At 36.2% G+C, this 9,469-nt stretch overlaps 1 pseudogene; it reads right to left on the reverse strand.

Annotated features, from left to right (window-relative positions):
• Positions 1–5,717: 5,717 nt before the first annotated feature.
• On the reverse strand, positions 5,718–8,622 carry LOC122751792 (annotated as a pseudogene).
• Between the last annotated feature and the right edge of the window lie 847 nt (positions 8,623–9,469).

Here is a 9,469-nt window from a genome sequence, read left to right on the forward strand (position 1 = left end):
GTATGTGGTATGAGTTACAAAACTCATCTTAACTGCCATTTTATCTGGTTTTCTACATCCCCCAAAATAGAGAACAGACAGAAGGAAGGGGTTTTTGCTTTTTTGGTTTTGGTTTTTGATGTGTGTGTGTGTGTGTGTGTGTGTGTGTGTGTCTATGACTGTGTGTTTCCCATTACCATTTCTACTTATGAGGGCAACTCCTGTTCCCAAGGACTGTTAGAGAAAAGTCATAAATTAACTTATGGATGCATGTACACAGGCATTTGTTGTTGTTGAGTTGTTTTAGTCATGTCTGACTCTTTGTGACCCCATTTGGGGTTTTCTTGGCAAAGATACTGGAATGGTTTGCCATTTCCTTCAGCTCATTTTGCAGATGAGGAATTGAGGCAAACAGGATTAAGTGACTTGCCTAGGGCCACACAGCTGGTAAATATCTAAGGCCAGATTTGAAGATGCCCTTACTTTTCTCTAACTGTTGTTTATTCATCTTTTCCCCCAATGAAATTCAGTTCTGGAACAACACTCTATCCTATTACTATTCTCTTACATTTTGTGTTCTGCATATAATTTCACAGGTGGGTAAAAGAATTGATTTTCCAAATTGAATAAAAGTATTGGGTTAGATCCTCATCTTTTGTAGATTCACTAAAAGTGCATCACTAGCAAATAGGATGACAGGGGTGGTGGTATATAGTTCATATTTTCCCACATGATTTTCATTTATTCCACTATGTGACAGTATTTTGAAATATTTTTCCATATAACTTAGAGATTATGAGCTTCTGGTATGGTGACATCTGTTAAAATGCTGTACTTAATTGTTTACAGATCAGTATTATATCTGAGGCAGTTAGTCAATAACCATCTTTTTAGCACCTTCCATGTGTCAGGCTATGTGCTAAGTATTAAAGATACAAATACAAAAATATTGAAAGTCCCTGCTCATTAGGAATTTATAAGCTAATGGGATAAGACAAAGCACTAAAGGAAGATTAAAAACTGGGACCAGAGAGGGGGTTGGAGGGGAAGAAAATCCCCCGCACCAAGGCATGATGGATTCTGCTCCAAAGGAGAACAATCATGAAAAAGCAAGAGATAGCTGGCCTTGGACCTTTCTTTAAAGGGTGTATTTGGAAGGAACTGATGCCTTTTAATTCCACCTTTGTATCTCAGCCATTTAGCTATTTAGTTTCATTTACCAAATCCACTGGCTTATAGCTTTTGTCAACATTTACTATTTCTTTGTGAATTGAGATATGCTATTACTCAAAGGGTTTCTATAAATGTTTAATCTGTTCACAATGTGCTCTGGAAACATCTATCAGTACTCACTTTCATTTTTGATGAAAAAATGTTCATATTTTTATAGCTGCCTTCATGCTTAAGTCAAGACATCACCTTTATGTTGTCATTGGTCTTCTTCAAGAAGGAAGGACAAACAACAACAAATAATGAGCTCATTGTTTTGCTAATGTTATATGAGTTTTTGTTTGAATACTTTCTAAATCCATTGTCACCCATTTTTACTGTCCCAAATCTCTAATACTTCTATTATGTAGGAGTTCGTTGTTCCAATTGTGCTCTTTCCATTAAGCTTTGACTTCAGGATGCCAGTCAGTCTCTTAACATATAGCTTTCTTCTTGCTAACCTTGTGTTTTTTTGTCTTGCCTGGGCAAAAACAATATATTTGTAGGTATATCCTTCATTCATTGATTCAACTTGACCTTCATGTTAAAATCCAAATCTTGGGGGCAGCTAGGTGGCACAGTGGATAAAGCACCGGCCTTGGATTCAGAAGGACCCAAGTTCAAATCTGGCCTCAGATACTTGACACTTACTAGCTGTGTAACCCTGGGCAAGTCACTTAACCCTTATTGCCCTGTGAACAAAACAAAAACAAAAACAAAAAATCTCAAATATCTCAGTTTCTATTTTCCTTGATGCACATTTAAAATGTTATGCTTATCTTGGAGGCCAAATAACATGTTGAAATTGTTAGAGAAAGTTTCCACAAGATGAAGTAGTTGTTAATTGGTTTTTTAGTTGATCCATATAAGTCATTGATTTCCATGTATACAAATTTATTAATAGCACAAGATGGTACAACTACCTCTTTTACTTCAGTCATTCTGAGTTCTAGTCAGGGGAGATGATAATGAATTTAAGAATAGATAGAGGAGGCAGCTTGGTGGCACAGTGGATAAAGCACCAGCCCTGGATTCAGGAAGACCTGCATTCAAAACTGGCCTCAGACAATTGACACTTAATAGCTGTGTGACCCTGGGCAAGTCACTTAACCCTCATTGCCCTACAAAAAGAAAAAGAAAAAAAAGAATAGATAGAACTAGAGCATGCTTAAAATGTTTCCATGGAAGATGGCATGCTTTCTAATAATAATTCTTGATATTATTGTGTTGGTGGTTGTTATAAATACAAAATAGTTTTCCATGTAGACATCAAATACCTAGTATTCTCACTATGCTTATATCTATTTTGCATATTTGGAATACATTACTAAGCCATAAGTGTGGAACTGATTCAAAGAGTTTGTAATAATCAATAAAAATGGTTGATTTTTAAAAATTTATACTCTGGGGACTTTTTCACAGATTCTTTTTGCTCCTTACCCAATATTGTTTTCTATAAGTATTTATGGATTTTTGAGTGATACAAACAGTAATTTCTTTCTAGAAAGTACATAAACTTTATTATTTATTATTTAATTGCTTTATATTTTTATGGGTCAGTGGTGTTATCTTTTTGTAGAAAATATGTAGTAGCCTCTGATAAGAGAGGTAAAATCAGTCTTGCATTAGAGAAAGAGCAATTAAAGTTATTTAATAGTAGTTCATGTTCAACTGTGAAACCTTTGAATAAGTAATTATGGATCTCATTAAAATCTATCACTTTTAGGTTTTGCAGGAAGCCAGAGTTTCAGGTATCTGTGTCCTGACATCACTACTGTTTTGTCATTTGTTCTTCCTTGAATGTGTCTATTATGAAAGATAATCCCCCCTCCCATTCTAACTTTTCCTTCCTCTTTCTCCCTGTGAATCCCTCTTTCTCACTCCTTCATTTATTTTGGTGATCATCCCAATTTAATTGACTCATACCTATATCCTCTGTCTATGTTGATTGCTTCTAACTGCCCTAATAATAATAAAGTTTTCAGGAGTGACATGAATCATATTTCCATATACAATTGTAAACAGTTTAACTTTATTAAGCCCCTTATTATTTCTCTTTATGTTTACTTTTTTATATTTCTTGAGTCCTGTGTTTGAATGTCAACTTTTCTATTTGACTCTGGTCTTTTCATTAGGAATGCTTTAAATTCCTCTATTTCATTAAATATCCATTCCTGCCTCTCCACCTTGAGGACTATACTTAGTTTTTCCGAGTACCTTATTCTTGGTTCTAATACTAGATCCTTTGCCTTTTTGAATGTCATATTACAAGTCCTCCAATTCTGTAATGTGAAAGTGGCTAAATCTTGTGTAATCTTAACTGTGGTTTCATGATATTTGAATTATTTCTTTCCAGCTGTTTGCAACATTTGCTCTTTGTTCTGGAAAGCATGGACTTTGGTTATAATATCTCCATGATGATTGAGTTGTTTCTTTCTGGCTGTTTGCAACATTTGCTCTTTGTTCTGGAAGGCATGGACTTTGGCTATAACATCTCTGGGAGTTTTCATTTTGAGATCTTTTTCAGGAGGTAATCAGTGAATTCTTTTAATTTCCATTTTACCATTTCGATCTAAGATATTAGGGGTTTTTTCCTTGACAATTTCTTGAATGTAATGTCTATGCTTTTTTTTTTTGAATCATGGCTTTCAAGTAGTACAATAATTCTTAAATTATCTCTCCTTGATCTATTTTTCAGGTCAGCTGGATTTTTTGTTTGTTTGTTTGCTTTTTGTTTTTTCTGTTTCTTTGTTTTGTGGGACAATGAGGGTTAAGTGACTTGCCCAGGGTCACACAGCTAGTGTCAGATGTCTGAGGTCACATTTGAACTCTGGTCCTCCTGAACCCCGGCCAGTGTTTTATCTACTGCACCACTAGCTACCCCTCAGCTGTTTTTCTAACGAGATATATCACTTTTAAAAATATTTTTCATTCTTTTGACTTTGTTTTACTGGTTTTTGTCATCTCATGGAGTCATTAGCTTCTACTTGCCCAACTCTAATTTTTCAGGAATTATTATCTTCATTGAGCTTTTAAAAAAATAATTGATGAAATGTAATCTCTGCTTTCTTAAAGTGTTCTTCATGATCTTTCAGTGCCTTAACTGTCTCAGAATAAAAAAAATAACTTGTAATTATATACTACTTTACACTTAAAGTGCTCTCCATAGATTATCTCATTTATGCCTCACAACAACCCGCTGAGGCAGATAATACAAGTATCTTGATCCCAGGTTTACAGAAGAGGAAAATAAGCTTCAGAGGTTAAAGGACTTCCCCACGTCTATAATCTCCCATTAACAGAGGCAGAATTATATAATAGAATCATTAGTTTTCCATTTGGCCTATTCTCCTTTTAAAGGAATTATTTTCTTTAGTGAATTTTTGTTCCTCTTTTAACATTAGGCCAATTCTGCTTTTTAAGATATTATTTTCCTCAGTATTTTTGGTGCCTTTTAAAAACTGAGTTGATAATACTCCTTTAATAATTTTCTTGCACCAGTCTCATTTCTTTTTCCAATTTTCCCCCTACTACGCATCTCTTTCTTGGACTTTTTTAGGAATTCTTATTGGGCTTCTGTCCAATTTGTAATTTTTTCTTTGAGGCTTTGTTTGTAGCTATTTTCATATTGTTCTTTTCTTTTGTGTTTGTGTCTTGATCTTCCCTGCCATGCAGTAGATTTTTATGGTCAAGTTCTTTTTGTTGTAATTGTTGTTTTTGTTGTTTGCTCCATTGAATTCTGCTCACCTGAGAGTGGGAGGCACTGTCTTAAGCTTCAGGCTTTTTAATGCTCTGTTCCCCAGAAGTGGTTCCAGGACTTTACAAGTTTTTAGTTCTTCCAAGGTGGTGTGATTCAGGGGGAGATGTGGTCACGGCTCTCTTGGCCTAAGCTCTAATTTTTACCCAGATAGGGTCCCTGTTACTCTGCAGCTGCAAGTACTAACACTTCTCTTGGCCTTAGAACTGTGACCAGGTTCCCTGTACTCCTGCATGAATATTCTCTTTCTTGAAACTTCCATAAGGGCCTTTGCTCCCTTGTGATTGACCAGAAGTGCTCCTCTCTGCCCTGGAATTACAGAGAACTATTTATGAGCAACAGAGTTGTTAATCAGTCCCACCTGCAAGCACTACTAGCAAAGGGTCCTTTCTGACCACATAATTGTCTGACCCCCTTACCATCTCTTGGTTGAGAGCTCCGGACATCATTGCTGCCAATATAGCAGCTACCTCCAAGTCCCACTACTTGTGCTGCCACTGTGTGCATTCCAGGTAGGTCATCCCCTTCCCCACTGTCATAGACCTTTCCTGCTGACCTAAATTTTCTTTAGCTGGAAAAATGTCTCACCCTGACCCTTTTTTTTTGTTCCAATGGCTATATTTTTGGAAGATGCATATTTAATCGAAGTATGCATTATTCACAAAAAATCTGTTTATATCTTTGGTAAAGAGAAATATTAAGGTGTTCTAAAAAATCATAATATAAATCCTTACTAACATAATGAGAACATACGAAATAATTGCAGCCCAGATTATGAATCTAAGTTAGATACATGTTCTTCCACTGCATCCACCAGCCCAGCAGATCCATTGTCAACACTTTCTTGGATATCTGCAGATGGAATTAATTCTTCCTGCTCACATGATAGGATGAAGATTCTTCCTCCTCCTCTTCATCTTCCTCTTTTGTCTCTCCATCATCTTCTATATCCATTTAAAATATCTTAACATGATAAAGATTTGAGCTTAATACACAAGAGACTTTCTGAACACTATTCATAGCAACATACTTTGCTTTCATAGTCTCCAGTATTCTCCATTGATTCTCTAGGAAGACATTATGTGTAGCTATAATATCACTCCATTTATCTAACTTTTTATAAGTTGTCCCAGTGAACTCCTTCTCTGAAATGGCTTTCTTAGTATATACCAAACTGTGTAATTTAAAATTCTAAATGTGGGCTCTAATCTGTCCCCCAGTTTTTGGGGGAAACTGACTAAAATCACTGATAAATGAGTTTAAGATTTTTAACGGTTAATTGAAAAATAGTAAAAGAAAGAGAAAGATTGATAACAGATTTCTTATAGCCTGGAAATCCTCGCCTTCCTAAACCTCCCACTTCTGAAGTCCTCTGCCACCAAGCTGATGTCTCTCACCACAAGAGGAAGAACACTCTCACCAGTGTCTGCTTCCCCCTTCATGTTCCCCTCCCAGAAATGGGAGGTTCTTCAAGCTGATTGGCTAGCATCATTCAAATTCATTGGTTCACTGGACCCAAAGGTGGTCTCGATGTAAAGTTCAAAGTTTTTAGCTTCTGAGAACATACCCTTCTATGTACCCTCTTAAGTACCAGCCAGATGTGCTTACAATCTAGTTAACTAGAAGTAAGCCAGTCAGCAGTCAGTCACTCTCCCCCAATTCAATCAGTTTAAATCAATCTCCAGGTGGGCCCCTGAGTATCTGCTAAATTTCCTCATCTACTACATTCCATTATCTTGGCACAAAACATAATGGTAACTTTCTTTGCCTTCTTGTTCTTCATTCTTCTTAAGAACTGCTGTTATCATTTCATTATAATAAAAACGTGATCAGCTGTAGGAGCTATTTTTGAAGCTTTCATTTGTTGTATTGAAGAAATTTCCAACCGCACCAACAAGTAGTCCATTATTGACAGACCTTGATATGTCAGTATATCTCCTCAAAATGTAAATTTTAGAAGCTGAACTACCTGACATAGTAAAGAGAATGCAATATAGATGTGAAAATTTGTTATTGGAGAGGAGGGGCAATTTGAACAATATAGGTGTAGAGTCCTCACTTCTGGCAGCTTTGTATAAGGGAATAAAGACAAATTGTTTCACTGATTTTACAATAAAATTTACTGGCTTTTGTAAGAGATGATTGATAATGCCCCACATCTGTCTTTTCATGAAATGCAATGCCTTTTCAGGACAATAGGGAAACAGCAAAGAACTTGATATCCTGAAGAAAATAATACCAATAGTTCCCCTCAATATTCAGTGGTGACACAAGATCATCCTCTTCATCTTTCAAATACTGACCAACTCTTTCCACCTTGAAGCACTGTCCTTTTTGTTTATAAAACTCTGGAGGTTCATTGAAATGCTCAGTAAGAAAATGTTATATCCTTTTTTGAGTCACCTTATTCAGTTCTGGAAGCACATGGTCTTTTGACATTCTCAACATCACTACATACAGTTATCAGAAAAAATGCTTTGAAGTTTTTCATATTACTTCCTATAGCTTGAAGAGGTCCATCTGTGTTTAATATGAATGAATCTACAGAAGTAATAGCATCTTCAATTCCAGTGGCATCTAGTCCAAGCAGTTCATATTTTTGTTTCGAAGAAGCCATTCCATTCAATTCATTCATATGGTACAGTAAGGCCTCAGAACCCCTCTTCAAGTGACTTATGACAAATTTTTGTGTGCTAGAGTATGAAGACCATAGAATGGGAAAGTTTTTTAAAGCATTTACTGTCACCTGGTACATTAAGAGGGACTGAAGCTCAAGGCTTGTTTTCCCGCATAATCACAGCTTCATCAACTCATCCTGCACTGAAGTTGTTGTGTTCTTTTCCTGTATAAATTTGGTAAGACAAGAATCCATTGGCACTAATATTTCTTCCCAGACATCACACATGAGTGCCAATGATAACATTATAGACTGCAAAAGAGTTGAAATATGAATAAACTTTCTGGTCAACCAATTCATTTCAGGTAAGTAAATAGACGAGTCTAATATCAAGCTGAAAATATGAAATTTCTCATATAATACTGGTGGAATTTCCTATCTCTGTAATAATTGATAATGACTTCAAGTCACTTGATAAGCATAAGCTGAGACATGAACTAGAAAATCCTATAATAGTAGCAATTTTGTATATTCCATAAGCATAGATCTCAATAAACCCAGAGTTTCCTCCTAAGACAAGAACATTAAGCTTGACATCACCCAAGAACTTCATAATTTCACCTGATTTTTCATCACTAATTTTTTTTTGCAGTGGTGCTATAGCTTTTCAGCAATACACGTAGTTTAGGCAGGAGGGGATTTGACTCTTCCTCAGCATTATTAAAGGTTGTTAAAACTCTGCTTTCTTCAGTTACTTCCTTTCAATGCATGTAAGTACCAGGTGTATCCATAGAAAATGGGTGCAAGCTTTCAGGCTTTTCAACTTGTCTGCAAGACCAAGGGCCAAATTTTTTCTATCTTGTTTCTGCCAAAGATATCATTTCTTTTCCAGTATTTTCGTTTGGTGGCAAACTCCAAACTCACTGAGAGTTTGCTAACCAATGAAGTGAAACCTCCCCACTTTCTTGGCTAAGTCAATTAGGCCCCTTTTGGGAGACCAGGACATGAAAATGATCTCCTGGGACTGTTGCTTCTTTGCCACCTGCAAGTAGGCCAGCATTGTGGGAGTGGTCCTGCAACAACAAATCTAGCTTTTCAAACTGGACCCTGTCTCCCTCCCCTCCTGCCTACCTGGCCCCTCCAGACTCCCCTCACCCTGGGATGTATTGCAGCTTCTACTCTGCCAGCTTGGCCCCATCCTATTTTTTCTTTTTCTTTTTTTTTTTTTGCCAGGCAATGAGGGCTAAGTTACTTGGCCAGAGTCACACAGCTAGTAAGTGTCAAGTGTCTGAGGCCAGATTTGAACTCAGGTCCTACTGAATTCAGGACCAGTGTTTTATCCACTGTGCCACCTACCTGCTCCTGGCCCCATCCCCTAAATAATTACTTTTCAAAATTCCTTTCTAAACATGTCCATTTTCTTTGAAAAACAAAACAAAGCAAAACATGTGACATAACCACTTTGACATTCATTTAATTATTAGGTAACATGCTAGAGTTTGTGTTGTTCTGATTTTCAATGATTTTAGCGGCCTCAACTCATCTCTCTTTAGCTTGACATAACTCCTTAATTTCTAATTTTATTTCATCTAACTTGTACTTAGGAATTAACTCATTTATGCATTAATCTGTTCTATGATCTTATGTTACTTGGAGCTAAGGAGATTACTAATAAAAAGCAATAGAAAGTCCTTGTCTATACCTGGTAAGATCCATTTCTAATTTCATCATGGGTATATTACTGGCATGATATAAAAATTTTCATATCTCCCAATAATTTAATACATACTCATTTTTTGCCCATTTTAGTGGTCAGCACCATTTTCACCAAAGCATTTCTAAACGGTATTCTGTTGATATTTATGATTTGTTCTGATGTATCTTGCCTTATTGTAGTATTATAATAT

Source organism: Dromiciops gliroides, chromosome 3, assembly GCF_019393635.1.
Source record: "Dromiciops gliroides isolate mDroGli1 chromosome 3, mDroGli1.pri, whole genome shotgun sequence".
Taxonomy (NCBI): domain Eukaryota; kingdom Metazoa; phylum Chordata; class Mammalia; order Microbiotheria; family Microbiotheriidae; genus Dromiciops; species Dromiciops gliroides.